Genomic DNA, 17646 nt, shown 5'->3' on the forward strand with positions numbered 1-17646 from the left:
GAGAGCTGTACAAGAAAAATTTCAAAAAAAAAAAAAAAGAAAAAAAAAAAAAAAAAAAAATACGTTAATCTGTCTCCACTAAGACGAGAACTGAAGAGACCGGCCAATTTTCCCGCTATAAAGATATAGTTTTAACGATAGTCAATCAGAAAAAGACGGACGAACTCCGACATCAATGACTGAGTAGAGTAGAGTGCCATTTAGGAATGCAAAATCTCTACTAATCCCTCGATTCTATAGGATTGCAGGCTCGAGATGTGCAGTGTACACTGGCCAGAAATGGTGTGCACTGTGGTAGGTGCCGAGAAATCACGAATTTTCAATGATTAATGCGCACACCGTAGTAAACGCGCAATGCGGAAAGTATTCCCGCAGTCTTGTAGGCGCTGTTAAACGCGCGCTGTAGCGTACGCGCAATGCGTGAAGTATTCCTACAGTCATGTAGGCGCTAATGTAAGCGACCGCACTGTGTTTGGCGCGAGTAGTTTGATTCGCGGAATGGGTGTTTTTCTACTTTTCACAACCATTAAGTTTTTGTACACTCAGCGGGGCGATTATTGAAATGATATCGACTGTATGTCAGCGCTTTGTCGAGTCGCGCCATCGACTAAGCCATTGCTTAGTCGATGGCGCGACACGACAAAGCGCTGACATACAGTCGATATCATTTCAATAATCGCCCCGCTGTATTGAATACTGCCATTTAAAATGATAAAAACAATTACGTTTTTAATAAATAATTGACGAATTAATTATATAAACGAATATACTTGACGCGCGCCTCGGCTGAGATAGTTCAATGCACTGAGCATGACTTCCAAGAACTAAAGAACTAGTTTTAGCTCATTGAGGTGAAGCGAAAAGTGAGAATATCCTGGCTGTGCCCTGAACCGTCGTGAATTCGCCGAACTAGTGCGGCGGAAGTTCACTTGATTGGAAGAGGCGTAATATGCTCCCCTTTATTCGATTTCCACGAAATTTCTCCGCATGCGCATGTTCAAGCACATTGCACACACACATTCTCTAAAAATAAGCTTAGAAACGTTCAATGGAAGTTGAATGGGGAAAATTGAGAGGTATCTGCATTATTTATTGAAAAGGTAATGCTTCAATACGTGAAATGTAATTAAGTCGTTATCAACACAGCGAAAATTTCTACGTGTAAAATTACGTCCACGCATTTAGCTACAGGTTTGAGATAACCATCAGAGCTTGTAATTTGCATTTTCATGGGGCACAGCCTGACTGAGAGCTTTCTCTTATACTGCCGTGCTAAGGAAAAACGTCGTATGAACCTTCAGGCGTTCGAATCGATTATTCTGGTGTTCGTTGCGAACGCCCTGATAATCGATCTTTTTTCATAGGTTTGAATGACATATCAATCGATACATTGCAAATCACGCTACGCCACCCTGGTAAAAATTGGCGATAGGAGCTTCGTTTCAAAATACCATAGGAGCTCTTATAGACGACTGAAGAAGGCGATAGAAAATCATATAGCTGGCTGTAGAAAGAGGAAAAAAACATACGGCCGGGCTAGACGAAGCGATAAAACATTATACAGCCGAGCTATAGTTCCTATCGCCGGGCTTTACACTTTATCGCCTGGCTGTTGCTTTTTCGCCATCGGCTATAAAAAGCTACAAGAAATTGTGTAGAAATTCGTGTGCTTTGTAAATCCTTAAGTTTGTACGGAATCACCTTAATATTTACAAAACGCACATTATATTTTCCTTTACTACTTATTTTTTTTCATTAACTAAAATAAGGATAATCCATACAGAGTGTGCAAACATTTCAAAGTCATGAGTTTAAAAACGCTGACTCCACGAGATTAAATATTAGAGCCTAACACAAAGCGGAGCGGCGGCGCACTGGCGCCTACAAACCTAACAGGGATACTTCACGCATTACGCAATGCGTGAAGTATCCCTGTTAGGTTTGTAGGCGCCAATGCGCGTCTCGCGCTGGCTGCCCGCCCGCCGCGCCGCGCCGCCGCGTACCACGGCGCTTGTAGCAACTATTTCACACCAGAGGTATTGCAAAGTATCATACGAAATTAAAGGCGCTCCATCATATTAGGAATGGCAGACATCCTTCAAAAGTACGGAACATTACTTGCAAAATAAATCTAGATACTACGGCCCGAAAAGAGAGCGGTAGTCCAAAAACTCACTGAGTCCTAGCATCCGTAATTACGTACTAACGTTTAACATACACTATATCGCCAGCCTGTTGCTCAATCGCAATCGGCTATAAAAGGCTGTGAGAAATTGTGTTGCCGGCTATAGGAGCTATTGGAAGTCTTACAGCCGGCTGTAGGTCTATGGAATTTTGGAACACAGATTCTACTGCCAATTTTTACCAGGGCACCGATGCGAAATTCGATTCACATACACTCTGGTCTCCCATGTGTGCGGGAAATTAAAATTTTTCGTACATACTATATTTCGATCTCTCCTCTAAGGTGTTAATGGCTCAATTGTTAAAAGCACCAAATAAACGTATCTATCAACCATACGCACATACATGCAAGTCACTTTTACAGCACGCCCGGGCGCTCTGCGACGCCCAATCGCCATTCTTGTCTATCGGTCCAGAGGTCGTCATCTAATAAATGGCATCTTGTAATTTCATCTTGAATGCCGCCCATTCACGATTTTGCTGAAAGTCCCCTTCGTCCAGGAGGAACCCAATCTAGTACCTTCTTAGGCAATCCGTCATCCGCCGTTTGTTGAACATGACCATACCAGACAAGCTGTGTCAAATTTTTCGTAACCAATGCTAAATAAAAACGTCAATATATAACTTGCCTGAGAGTCGATTTGAGAAATTTTCGTTGCACAAATCGTATTCTAAATGTAATTTTCAAGAGTTGCGTGCCTTGTCTAGTGGTCCCTGATCCATTACCGTTACGTAACTTAATTATTTGCACAGAGAGATACAAACAATAATTTACCAAATTACGTGAAGCGAGTGATGTCAGGTATGCTGCGGCGCGGGAGGGGAATGATAAGACGACGGGTGCGGGAATGCGGGGCAAAGATTCTGAAAGTAGAGTCAAAAAGTCAGACAGTCGATGAAATGTACTCTCGAGTCTTGAGACGGAGAGCGACGACTTTGAAACTACAACGGGCGCCGGGGGGGGGGGGGGGGAGGAGGGAGGTCGGCCGAGGCTGGATGCGAAAGAGGAAACGAGAAGGAGTGAAGTGAGCGAACTAACGCTCGAGAGAGAGCATTGGATTTGATTCCGGGGAGTTTGAAAAAGCAAGAGCTTTTCTGTAAGAGAATTCCTCTATTAAAAATAGATTGAATTAGAGAGAAAAAGTTGAGGAACTTTATGAAAGAGAACAAAGTTTTATTTCGGAGGAGAGGCAGATCCGGCGAACTTTTCCCGTCTTCTCTCCTGACCCATCAATACTCAGTGACGTTGTGCTTACTTTTTTTTTCTTTTCATTTATTTATTCATGTTTTGCCCGGCAATTCCATCGCAGTCGGAGCCGGTGCGGGGCGCGCAGCGCTCGCGAGGAGGGGAATCGGGAAGACGAAATCTTGTTCAATAAAATTCAAATAAAAACTCGTTTCGCACCCTCCGAACACGGCGCAGTATTTGGTGGCTTTTATGTGCAAATTTTTTTGCTTTGTCTCCTTCTCCGCTCACTCCTTAACTCCTTAACTCTTTAGTCACGCTCTGCTTCTTCCTCCGCGAGATTTCCTCCCGCTTCGAGGCCTCTTCTACCGCCGCTCTGACATGGAGGCATCACTTCGGGAACTTTTCCGTCGAAATTACAGGTTGAGCCCCGAAACTTTTCAAAATTGAAACATACTTCCGGATTCTTTTCCCGGGTGTTTTCTCATTTTTGACTGGTGAGTTAACCCTTTGTTGCATAGCGTTACATGAAAGCAACAAATGTTTTTTTGGCTTTGATTTTCTGTGGCATCAAATTGCGCCAAAGCAACACATGGTGTTTGGAGAGGATTAGAGGTCTGATCTCCAAAGTTTCCAAAAGAAAGTGTAAACTAGAACTTCATCTGTTCCTATAATCCTTAAAAACACCGTACAATGTAGAATTTTTTCCTGAAATCAGTGACTGATTCATGCAACAAAGGGTTAACATTGTCTTTCAGAGATAGATTAGGGTCTTGACCTTACGCGGCTAGTAGCGATAATTCTATGCAGTTAATTTTTTAACAAGTCCCAAATCATAATGATGAGTTAATGAAAAAATATATAACCACACAGGGGCGCAGAGGCAGCCAGGAAACATAGCCATCGATTAAGCTGCGTGTCTCTCAGTCCGTCGAGTTCGCCTTGACAATGGTGAAAGCTTTTACTTTCGAGACTTCAACATTCAACTGCTGACCAACTCCCTAAGTAGTAGCAGAACAAATTTTTGTTTTTCTAAAAAGAAATATAAAAATATATATCTGTTATCTAAATGGTAGTTTTACACAGAAAACGTGTAACGCTTATATAAAAAAATGAAAGTTCAGACCTGACCGTAATATTTGAAAAATGATAAAAGCTAGATAAGGCAATTTTTTTTACAGACAATTTTTTTTACTTTTTTATATACCGCATGCATACGAAAGTATTAAGACTGAACATTTTTATGTATTTCTTATATAAAAAAGTCATAATTTTCGTATGCTTTTCGCGAATTAGAATATTTTTTAATATTTTTGCGAAAAGCTCACGAAAATTATGACTTTTTTCATATAATGGTTACATAAAAATGTTAACTTTTAACACTTTCGTATGCATGCGTTATATAAAAAAAAAATAACTTTCGCACATAATCCATATCTTTTCCTTCTATGGTTTTGCTACTGGGGCTATTGATAAGAATGTGTAGAATCCCCGGCAGTTAAAGATTCCACCAAGAGGCCAGTGAAGGGTCTCTTTTCTCTGGTTTTGACACTTTCGCTCTGTTCAGGCAAAGGGACACACGTTGATTAGTCCAAATCAAAGATGTTGTTACAAAGGACATTTTTTTTGCATCAAGACCAATGTTCGTTTGAAGTAATAGAGACATGAATCTGCTCGAAAAATATCCTATCCCACTCGCGACCATTCATTTAACGGGAAAAATCATTAAAGAACCGCAAATTCTTCGCGGGTTGTGCACCTGCAGGAATGAAATTTCTTAGCTGCTAAGTCGTCATCAAACTCTATTAGGGGTCGAAAATTCAAACTTCCACAATCAGTGGGTTTTGCGCCGAAGATACGATGATCATCAGTGACTGCGGTGAGGCGTGATGATCGCGATTATCATTATCTCCCCATTTGAAGTTGTGGTCAAGACTCAATTATTAAGGTGTTTGTTGCGAACACCCTGTTCATCGATCCATTTCCATAAGTTTAAATGGCAGATCAATCAATATATCGCAAAGTACGCCACGCCACTGATCAGTAAGGATCAGTGAGTGCGTGATCAGTCAACTAAACCTGTGTTTTTAAGTAAAGGTGCCTTTTCATAATTTGGAAATGGGAAATTCTTAGATTCGTGGCCAAATTCCAGAGAGAAAAACACGTTCAATAATTCGAGTAAGGTCATATTGAAAGCACTATCAGAATCTTGATTGCATCTTTCCCAAGCGAGGTTTCACGATTTAACGATCGTGGAGATTTTCGGACCATGTTACACCGAAATGCTCCTCTACTTCAAACTATCTTGAGTAAGCCGAGATGTCAGAAATAATTCCTTAGAAATTAATGAAAATTCTAAACGTTGCGATTAGAACAAGTAGGAGTAAATGATTTACACTGGGACAAAAATGTGTGTATAATCGTCTGCGTTCCTAGCGGAAGGAAGGCGTAAAAGCTTCGACCATAAAAAAATCCTGTAAGTATTCTCAAGGGAAACTTTACTTTACAAACCAAAACTTTGGAGAACTTCGGAAAGGACCTAGAGAAAATAACTACGCAAAAGTTTTCTTCTCCCCCTTCTGATGCAAAATATACTCGTTAGAGTTTATAGGAAAGTTTACGGTCGTTCATGATCTAACTTGCCAATCAAACTGCGTGCTCTCTTTTTTCTGACATTTTTTTCAGGTGTTGCTTGGTGCATATAGTATTGACATTAAACAGACTTCAGGAATGCGGCCAGTAGACCCTCAAATTTTTCGGTCCTCCTTTGCCGTGTGTTTTCAAAATTTTGACAGGTGCGCACAAGAACGCTGTATGCTTGAAAAGTACTTCACGAGTGCTAAAACACACTCAAACATATTTTCTCTAAAAAAAATAGTGGACTTTATGTTGGTTGTCAGTACATTTTTTGAGTACAATGATGTAAAATTCAATAAAATTTTGTGAAATTTTTGGAGTTACTGTAAAACTTTGGGTATTCTTGTAGCATATGAGTTAAATTCATTCATATTTATAAAATTTCTTGAGTCAGTCTGAATCTATCTCAGACAAATAAAAATTAGAAACTTAGTGAGGAGGTTAAAAATTTGTATTCAAAATTGTTGAAATTTCATTGGGTACTTTAATGAATTTGGGGTGCAGGCTGCATATTTAGCTTCTGCAAATTCTCAAGATTTTAATCTGAATACTTTTACAATGGGTGTAAAGAAATTAGAAAATATATATATACTATAAGCTCCGAGACCTCCTAAATTTGCGTATATTTTATGTTCACCTCACTATGATGATCGTATAAAATAAAAAAAAACAATTGCTTTCGATAATTACAACAATGAATGTCAATGTTTTTTTTAAATTTCTTTGGCTCTCGTGGAAATGTTTTTCATATCTCTGACTCACAATCAGTGGCAAAAAACGCTTGATGCAAATGTTTCAACGTCCATGTAAAAATTGAATAACCACCAAAATGGAGGATCAGGCTGTAATTCGCCGTATCCGTATCCATGTTATATACCTCGAGATAGATTTATGGTCATAGCACCAAAGTACGAAAAAGAGTCCGGCTCACATCCACATTCAGTTGAAACTATGGAAAAGAAGTTTTAGAAGCTTCTAATATACGAGTCATAGGTTTGATAGTTCGGATAATTGTAGTGGTTCTAGCGTACTCATAGCTACAAAAAGCAAAACTAGATGGTTTGATTATCATTGAGCTGATTATTGAAACTCATAGACAATAGTTATAGATAGAGGAGACAAAAAGAAAATGAATAAAGAATTCTATTAGTGGAAGCGAGTGGTTGCAATCGCCAAAGAGGCGAGTAATATAGACTATCTATAACGGCAACTCACGAGAGACCTTATATAGTTCATCTATCATTTTCCCTCTTTTATAACGACTGCCCGTTTTGACCGATAGGATCGCTTACTCTTCATTTAACTCATTTGTCTATTAACTTCAATCATCAGTCTACAGAACCAATACGACTAAATACAAGATTCCTCAATTTAATCGCTTCAATATTTAAGTTTTTGTACTTAGATCCTTTAAAGACGTATCAACATTGGTACGCAATATATCTGTTCAAATGCTCCTGAGATGTCAGACTGCATGCGTGAGACGACTTGCGATGACTTCATTTTTTTATTCTTCAAGGTAAGAGAAACAAAGGCAAGCTCTTCCCCTTCATTCAATCACTCCAACTCGATAAAACACTCCGCGTTCCATTCGTTTCGTCCCAACCTTGGCGGAAAATTTGAAAAAAGGGGGTGGTTGGACTATTAAGTGTCGAGTATGAGAGTGTCGATTATTATAATTGACTCTCATTGGTCCAATCTCTCTTTGGCTGCGGGCGATTGGATCATCAAGAATCTAATACGGAAAGCGGTGGTTTATTTCGAATTTCCCAAAAAGATTGAAACGAAACGAATGGAACGGAGCAGTTTGTCCATTTTAGGTATTTTGTTTTAGTAATTTTTTCACAGTCGGTTTCCCAAAAAATACTATCATCTTTATAAGCCACACAAAAGCACTGAAGCGATTCATAATTTACGAAAGAAAGGAGGTTTGAGAATTCGTAAGGTAAAAGTTCGTGAAAGTAAATTCTGCACCTTGTATAGACACTTAATTGAACTAATAACTGTCTTATTGATGTGAGAAAATTGAGCATTTGTACACGCAAAACGTTATTCGGGTCATAACGCCATAAATTTTGTTACAATTTCTGGAACTTGACATACTCGGTCAATGCAAAATAGATTCTGAGGAAAGGGGTGGGGCTGGAAGTCAGTAATTTGACATTTTTTAGAGTAAAAAATTGCGGGCAAGAATCTGATAGCAACAAATTCGCACGCTTCAAAAATTTGCTGATGAGGGCGTTGTGCAAAGTAAATCTACCGAGGTCCTTTCGAAGGAGAAATAAAAAATCAATTAAAGTTTCTATACTTTCCCTCCCTTCGTTATTGTGCCGTGCGATATTGTATCAAAAGATAAACGGAAACAGATATTTAAATCTGTGAATGATATTTACTGACTAACTTACTGTTAAACACAGAAATATTTCATTGAAAAACATAAAGACAGACACACACTAGAAACAACTCAAGACTAAAAAATCCCAGTCCTTCTAAGTAAGCAACTATTTTTTTTTTTGGCTTGAAATTCGTCGAGTATTCCTTTAAAAAAATCTTCAAATTTTAGACCAAACTGAGAAAGGCAAATTTTATTTGAACAAAATCAAGCATTACTGTCTTTAAAGCAAAACTGAGGATAAAAAAATGAAAAGAAAAATCCAATTTTAACTAACGAAGTGGCACGAAACCTCAGCGGGTTGATTATTGAAATTAATAGACAAAGTGATAAACAAAGAAGACGAGGGGAAAAAAGAGCGATCCTGTTGGTTAAAATGAGTGATTCTCATGGACTAAGGGGGACAAATAATGGACTAACTTTGAAGTCTCTCGTGGTTTGCCGTCAGTTAGTCTATTACTTACCTCCTTTGTCCATTGCGACCACCCGCTTCCACCAATAGGATCGCTCCATTTTCTCTTTGTCTCTTTTATCTATCGCTTTGTCTATGAGGTTCAATACTCAGCCAGCTGAAGATATAAAAATGAAAATAATCCAATTCTAACTGATGAAGTGGCACGACACCAAAAATAAGGCGAGAAGGCGAGCTTTCGTGTGAGGAATAATGAAAAAGAGTTATTTGAAACAAAAATCTAAAGCGAGGAAACAAGGCACGGTCAGAACTAGGTTGTGAATGAATGAGACGTGTTGCAGAGGAGGCCAAACATCAAAATACTGAGAAGCGACGGGGGCGCTGGAACCAGAGGCGCAAGCTCGGAGAGAAAAGACTCAAGAGGAGAGCCCCCCTGCCCCCCTCCCTCCCCCCGGAACAGGAGCGCAAGCGGTTAAACAAACTCCCCTTCTTTTCACAACTCGACTAAAGACGTTAACAGGAAAACGAAGTTATGAGGAAAAGAGTAAATCGGATGGTGATGTCGAGAAGGCGACCGAACGGGCGGGAGCGGGGGGCGCTCCGGAAGGGGCGTCTGGGGGACCGGGGGACGGGGGGGGGGGGCGCAGAACAGGAGCTCCGAGAGGATGGAGGAGGGGGAGCATGAGCACGGGGCCCCGAGCTCGAGAAGGAAACCGAAACTATTTCATCTCGCACAATTCAAACTTTTGATCAATACGCGAATATTTTGCATTAGATGCAATCTACGGGACGACTGTTCTGCCGTGCTGAGGAAAAACGCCGCATGAGCCTTCGGGCGTTGCCGAATTTCCTTCGATGAAACACGAATTTTCTAGTGAACTCGTGAATATTTTCCTTCGAATTTTTCTAGATAATTTTGTTCGTAATTTCACCTGTAGCTCCTGAAAATTTCAAGAAAAAATATTCATAACTTTTCTCAAAAATGAACATTTATTCGGAGAAAATCTGGCAACTCTCGAATGTTCATACAGCGTTCTTCCTCGGCACGGCGATGTTCGAGTTGCTGCGCTGCGTACTATGCATGGATACTCTGGGTGGACGCGGGGGCGTGGCGTGAATTGCGATATATCGATTTTTATGCCATATAAACCCATGGTAAAGAATCGATTATGAAGGTGTTCGCTGCGAACACCCCTTTTATCGATCCTTTTTCATAGGTTTAAATGGCAGATCAATCGATGTATCGCAAAGCACGCTACGCCACTGGGTGGACGGCATGGCACACGCATGGATCGAGATTATGGGTGGGGGGGGGGGGGAGGCACTAATCCGCGGGACACTTTGGAGATGTGAATAGGGGTCGTTCATAAAACGTGACGCTGACAGTCGGATTTCTGACCTCTCCCTCATCGTAACGCACCGGTAATAGTAGTCTGCACGACCCTAAAAAAAAATGCGTAACGTTCACGATCAGTTCTGACACCCCTACCCCTTTCAAATTTGTGTTAAGAGGTGGATTCTGCATAAAAAACTGTCACCTCGTGTCGATTTTTCATCTTACATTTTAGCGTTACGTGCCGCAGCTTCGTACGCTCGAGGCGGCAGAGGCCTTTGAGCTAAGCGTCACGTGACGATTTCGAGAAAATTTAGTCAAGTTGGTGTCTCTTCAGACAGTTGTGAAGGCTAAGATTTTGAAGTATTGCATTTGTATGCAGGGGTGTCTAGAACAGAGTTTCGAAGAATGGGTGAAGAAATCAGGACCTTAAAAAAATGACATCGGGAAAAAATACTGGAATTTAGTTGCGTTGAGGGGCGAGGGGATCGAATGGGTCGTAAGATCGATGACCTTTTTAAGACAGCTGGCATCGGGAAAAAGGCTAAAATCAAGAAATTTTGCATTTGGAAGTGGGGCACTATATCTGGATCAGGGGGTTCGTGATTATTCGGTACTTGAAAAAGGTTGCATCGGAAAATATAATAATTCTGATTTAGGGAGTGAGAAAGTAGCGTGCCAGAGAAGTTGCAGGACCAATTAGCACTGTGAAAAAACTGGCATCGAAAAAAAGGCTGGCACTAGGAAATTGTACATTGAGTCGGGGGCAACTGGATCAGAGGTATGGGATTCATCAGTGTCTAAAGAAGGTTGCATCAGCAAAAATTTAAAAATTTTGCCTCGATGAGTGGGGATCCCTTGAACAGCATTGCGGGAGTGGCATGGGATAAATTAGTTGCTAAAAAACGTTGCATCGCCAAACATTAGACATGTTTTCATTGAGAAGTGAGGATACCTTCAACGGACAAGAAAAATGGGGATACCTATAGGTTTTTTTTTTTTTTTTTTTTTTTTTTTTTTTTTTTTTTTTGTCGGGGTAAAATATGCTGTTTTTAAGGGGGAAAATTCAAGCGCGCTGTTTTGAGGGAACAAAACTGTCGACCGCGTTACTTTCGGCGTAACGGGCAAAATTCTGCGAAAACTTGAAATGAGGGGACCTAAATTCATTTTGGGGGAACCCTCGGAAGTTTCTGGACCCCCGCGAAAAAGTACCGGGGGCGGGGGAGGTGTTTTGAAAGCCGGGAAATTAGCAGGGTTGACTAGTTGAGGAGGAGCCGAGCGGAAGGGTGGCAGGTGTGGGGAGGACATCAGTGGCGTGGCGTGATTTGCGATATATCGATTTTTCTGCCTTTTAAACCTATGGAAAAGAATCGATAGACAGGGTGTTGGCAGCGAACACCTTAATAATCGATTCTTTACCGTAGCTTCAAAGGGAGAAATATCGATATATCGCAAAGCACGCCACGCCACTGGAGGACATGCAAGGGAGCATGCGACGGCGACGCGACGTGGGTACCTTGAGATGGTCTGGGCGCAGGGATGAGGAATGATAGAGAGGCTTGGCGGAGCGAGAGAAGGCCGCGATCGGATCGGATGGGAAGCGGGAGACCTGCTCCAGCCGCGGGACCCGGGAACACCGGGAAGCTGCACGGGCACCGGGCGAGGCGACTGCCGCCCGCGAGACACCGGGAGCGACGCGACGCGATGCGATGGGGCGCAGCGGCGGCGGCGGGCGGCGCGAGCCGAGGCGCACACTGTAAAAACTCGCGAAAGAAAATACTCGGAAAGCTTAAGTTCACTTCAAGATACTCGCAAGCCAACTCTCAAACTTATACTGAAAACTTTTTCCCATTTCCCCTACAAATTTCATTTTCTTCATCTTCCCTCTCGCTCTCTCGCCGCACTTTTTCCTTTTTTTCCCCCCGTTCCGTCCCCCCCGCGCCGTGCACCGCCCCCCGCCCCCCTCCAGACATCCTCTCACACTTAGTCAAGTGTTCTTTCTTCCTCAACTCACTACTGACACAACAGTTAAAAACAGCCAAATGCAATATAACAGCAATAACAGGAGAATTGATGTTTTCAACAATCTTCCTCATTACTCCGTCCCTCTCTTGTTCATCTCAACCCTATTTATCCGACTTTTTTCGCTTTTCCAAAGGCCCTTTTTATCCGGGTCGGATTTGCCAAAGAGGCACACTAGACGCAAGCCTAGGGGCTCGCACTCCAGGGTTCTCCCCTTCGTCCCTCCCCCCCCCCCCCCACATAAACTTTTTAATTTTTTCTCGACCATGGTATTTTCACTTGTTTCTTATAAGGCTATAGTCAAGTCTATAGTATGCACTTTTTCCCTTTTTTTGCCTTTTTTTTTAATAACGTGGTAACTTTTTTAATTAAGTAATTACAACTTGGAATGGGGTGGATAGCGACCCCACTCGGAAGGACTTCTCTTATATTCTTCAATAATTCCCTATTTACGATAATACGAATGGTTGGTGAGGTGGCAATCTCTCCTTCTTTTCCCTCACAATGACTACATGCCAAACAGCTCCTTAAATTGCGTTTAAGAGAGGTTAGTTTACCTGTCTCTAACTTGATCTCGGAAAACTCCCTGGACCACCTCTGCGTGAAAAGTTCACCGTTAAATCCTCTCTTCTCGAGGAGCGCACATTAAAGGGGCCCGCACCCCTGACTGCGCTCATGGGCCTCAAAATCTTAAATTCATGCAGCCTGTTTTCGACTGCAACACCTTAATCTCTGTATTTCATCATATCGAGGGTTAGAGGGTTACCCCTTAAGGAGACGAACACCTATAATTATATCTTCGATAGAGCCATCACACAATGCGTAAATTTATCAGTAGATATCGTCAACTCGCGGTTCGCCTTCAATTTCGCTGCATCGGCAACAAATATACCGAGAAGCGCGAACAGTTATGCACTCGAACGAATGAAGCACTTAACATACGTACATCATTCATTCTTCGCGAGTTTTGAATGCTTTGATATAACCTTCGGAAATTGCAGCTGTATACATTTCATTGTAATGTAATTAAATTCACTTAAAACGCAAACACACACTTGACACACAATGGCCATTTCGGCTTTCTCAGGCATCATCAGGTGTTTTTAAAAACGAAGAACGAAAATAAAACGAAACGGAAGCTAAAACATTACATACTTTTAATACACTATCACCGGCGCGTCGGCGCGTCGAGCAGGGCTGGATTTAAGGGGTGGCCACATGGGCCGCGGCCCATGGCGGCAAATGTTGTAATTTTTTCCAATGTAGGTATCAAGAAAAAAATTACAAACGAGAGTTGGAGAAAAAATCTCTCATTTCCTGAGATTTAAAGTAAAGTATAATTTCTAATTTGTTCGTCTTTCGGTGATACAAGAGACAGAGCCTTCCATTAGTCTAGTTGAGAGAGAAACCGATAACGCAATTTGGCCTGGAGTGGCGCGGCGCGGCGCAGAGAGAAATGATGACGAGGACTTGAGATGGAAAGGAGTAGCCCTCTGCGCGCCGGTCAGCATAAAACACATATTAGCGCCTACAAGACTCCGTGAATACTTCACGCATTGCGTCAAACGTAATGCGGTCAGCAGCGGTCGGCGTGAAACGCATGGCGCCTACAAGACTATATGGATACTTCACGCATTGCGCCAAACACAGTGCGGTTGCGCAGTGGCGGAAATTAAAATCATTAAACCACATTCATGTGTATTCTTTCATAATTTGTTCGTTCTTTTCCTATAAATAAAAGGCCTCGTCCACACAGAGATAAGTTTATGACGTGAAACTCACAGTACCTACAAGACTGCATGACTACTTCATGCATTGCGTTCAAAAACAGTGCGGTCAGCAGCGGTCGGCGTGAAACGCATAGCGCCTACAAGACTGTATAGATACTTCACGCATTGCGCCAAACACAGTGCGGTTGCGCAGTGGCGGAAATTAAAATCATTAAAACCACATTCATGAGTATTCTCTTACTAGGGGGCCCTGCCCTCTGACCGCTACGCGGCCCAACCCCCGGGAGGGCGCCTCGCGCCCTCAGGCCCGCTTCGCGGGCCCTATACGCATATGTATAGGCAAAAATGTTCTTCCATTTTAATACACCATTTTGTGTTCGAGCTGCATCGATTTCAAAATTTTTGACGTAACACTCAGATTTGTAAATGATGAGGAATAGCTGGATGTACATAATTTCACAGTCCACTTACTGGAGAAATTTCCATTTATTATGTTATTTTTAAATACTTAATTTAAAAAAAAAAAATCGGATTTCGACCGTTAAGAGTTAATAATATTTGGTCCGTCCCGACGCGACGCAGCGCCTGCCTTCTCACTTTGTATCTGCTGTTTATCTGCTGTAAATATTAATAGAAATTCAGCAATCAAGTAAATTGACCAATGCCACAAATCGAAGCCGGAAGAATGCAGGAAAAATTGAGTTAAACCTTATACCTTGGACCTTGAACCTTGAACCCTGAGCGATGCACCGTTCCTCAACTCTTCGAATGAGGAGCCCTTCACGAGCTTTTCCATTGTTTTATTGTTTATTCGAGTCACTCAGGTAGAATCCCACACCTTGACGTTTCTAGCGGAAACGACATATCTCTCACGCTATTAACATTGGACTTAAGTGACATGAGCTTTAAAAGCTCTACAACATTAAAAGTTCGGGGTTTCATAATTTTTTGCACATCTACATCTACTACAGATGACATACATGTAAAGATCATCCTTATCGGTCCGGCAGTTCGTCAGAAATAGTGCTTCCAAGATTTTGCTTGTAGCTGTATAATATAGAGAAGAAGAAGATAATTTGGACTGCATATTGCAATTTGGAACTATAAATTCTAGCCCGGTTTAAAAACAACGTATGTGCCATTAGTTTCCTTATGCACATACGTGTTTTTTTCAGATGAACCAGAATTTATAGGTCCAAATTACAAAATGCAGTCCATTTGATCGTTCTTTTCTTATAAATGAAAAGCCTCGTCCACACAGAGATAGGTGTGCGGAACTTAATTTTCGCGCAAAGTTCTGTGAAATTTTGCTAGTTTTGACAGGGCTTTCACAAAAATGTACCCAACGCGAGTAAACGCGTCTTATGCACCCCTCCTCCTCCGGCACGTTCACTTGATGGTTTGTATCGACGTTTCAAAACGAATGAGAAGGGGTGGCAAAATACAGGCGGCCCTTGGGCGGCAAGTAGGTAAATCCGGCCCTGGCGTCGAGAGTGCACTAGGTAATGTTTTAGCTTCCGTCTCGTTTTATTTTCGTTCTTCGTTTTTATAATCACCTGATGATGGCTGAGAAAGCCGAAACGGCCATAGTGTTTTAAGTTCTAAGATGACAACCAAAAATTCACATCGGGCAAAAAAGGAAAAGTGTGAGTAGAGGGTCGTCACCTTCCGGGCAAAGTATCACAAGCGCCATGCGACGTTTAAAAATTTCCGCCGCCATTTAATTTTTTTACAGAGAAATTGTTCAACGAAGCTGTCCAAAAATTTCACTGAATTTTCTTTGTGCTGCAAATAAAATTCAGTGAAGTTTTCTAACAAATTCAACGAACAATTTCTCTGTACAAAATAAAATGGCGGCGGAAATTTTGAAACGTCGCATGGCGCTTGCAATACTTTGTCCGGAAAGTGACGATGGTGTCGTCAGCTAAGTTGACGGTTGTTCACTTTCGGTTTGCAAGCGCCAACGACGAATTTGGGTCTCTGAACATGAACAAAGCGGCGTTCGCTACTATTTGATCGTATCGTAAAAAAACTATTTATCAGTTATGATTTGCGACTTTTTTGTGGTTGTGATCTCTGTGAGGCTAAATATCAAAGTGTTACAAGGTTTGAAAGTATTAAAAAACTTATCTAAGCTTGTGTCCTTGCTTCTGAGAGAGCCAGATGTTTTCATGTAGATAGTAATGACGCGAAAACGCCTGCAAACCGAAAGTAAACAACCGTCAACTTAGCTGACGACACCTCTACCGTGATACAATCTGATAAAGAAGAAAAAAAGAAACATACCAAAATGTTAATTGCATCCTTCATACACTGGTGCTTTGGAGAGGCCGGATTACGTCTTTCCAATCTTCGAATGTGTTCCTCACGTAGATCTTGAAACGACACAACAAATGAGACTAAACGAAACCAACACATTATGAAACGAATAGAATATACATGAACGGAGCAAGGGAACGGATGCGCGTTAAAAACGGTGCAGAAATACAACTACTTGTGCTTGATGGATGTCCGTTCTGCATCTGCAAAATTGAAGGCGTGATGGCGCGAGGCCCAGACGCCACTCCCCCATACCTAACCGGCCCTGATTTTATGAATTTTATGTTGCTATCTCAGCAAATGACGCCGTTTCTCTAGCAATTTTTTTTTCAGTGCAAGAAAATCTTCGATGGAAGATAGCTAATGAACGTGAACCATTTGCCTTTATGTAGGTAACAAACATTCGACACATACCTACTTAATAATATTGCTGCTCCAAATTACAGAATCTGCTCCATTTTTCCCGCAAAAATAATGGCAACCTTTAACGCTGCTTTTTAAAAACATCATTTGGCAGGGGCATTATTTTTTTTTTTTCGATCCAGTAGCACTCCACCTTCAACTACCAAGCTCATACGGAATCAGTAGTTCGGATGTAATGTGGATTGCATACCCACTTGGCTTATCTGGTCACCATGCAGTGTTCCCAGGCGTGCGGATATTTCCGCGCCGCGCGGACATTCCCTATACCCGCGCGGACAGCGTACGGACAAAAACCTTATGGGAAAATTTTTCCCTATCTTATTTTGTCCGTACGCTCGCCCGGCCCTGTCCGTGCGTCTGTTTATCCGCTTTTCTTTGCAATATTTATTACTTTTGCGTAAGTTATTGATACAATGATGTTTAGTATGAAAGCCGGGTATCGTTTGGGAACAAATTAGATACTTTTTGCATTAATTATATTGTATTCTTATCAAAATTCAGTCATTTCATTTATGTCCGTGCGCCCGCCCGGCCCAGTCCGTGCATCTGTTAATCCGCTTTTCTTTGCAATATTTATTACTTTTGCGTAAGTTATTGATACAATTATGTTTAGTATGAAAGCCGGGTATCGTTCGGGAACAAATTAGATACTTTTCGCATTAATTATATTGTATTCTTATCAAAATTCAGCCTTTTCATTTAAGGTCCGTCCTTGTTTTCTGTATTGTTGTGCTTTGTGTTTGATCACTCAGACATTTTTTCTTACTTTTTTTTCTCAATTTCGTCAATGTTATTGATATAAGGAAGCCACGAATAAAACCCAGGTATCATACAGGACCTGATTTAGTACTTTCTGCGTTAATTTATGTGTTATTCAATCAGTTCAATGGGTTAGGAATTATGAATTTCATGAAAAGTCAGCTCCTTTCTTTTGAATTATTGCTTTTTGATGTAGGCACCTATAATTGTTCCGATTATTTTTTCCTGTCAATGCTTTCTAGAGGACAT

At 41.4% G+C, this 17646-nt stretch overlaps 1 protein-coding gene across 4 annotated transcripts in view; it reads right to left on the minus strand.

Annotated features, from left to right (window-relative positions):
* Positions 1-11968, minus strand: part of LOC109041225 (uncharacterized) — a 413234-nt gene extending 401266 nt beyond the window's left edge. For 2 of the 4 annotated variants that reach the window (XR_011899748.1, XM_072299631.1), the window contains exon 1: positions 11661-11968. The gene's annotated coding sequence lies outside the window, so the exon portion shown is untranslated. The remainder of the gene's footprint in view (positions 1-11660) is intronic. The other 2 variants (XM_072299619.1, XM_072299616.1) reach the window with 1 other exon arrangement.
* Positions 11969-17646: the final 5678 nt, after the last annotated feature.

This window comes from Bemisia tabaci, chromosome 1, assembly GCF_918797505.1.
Source record: "Bemisia tabaci chromosome 1, PGI_BMITA_v3".
NCBI lineage: Eukaryota > Metazoa > Arthropoda > Insecta > Hemiptera > Aleyrodidae > Bemisia > Bemisia tabaci.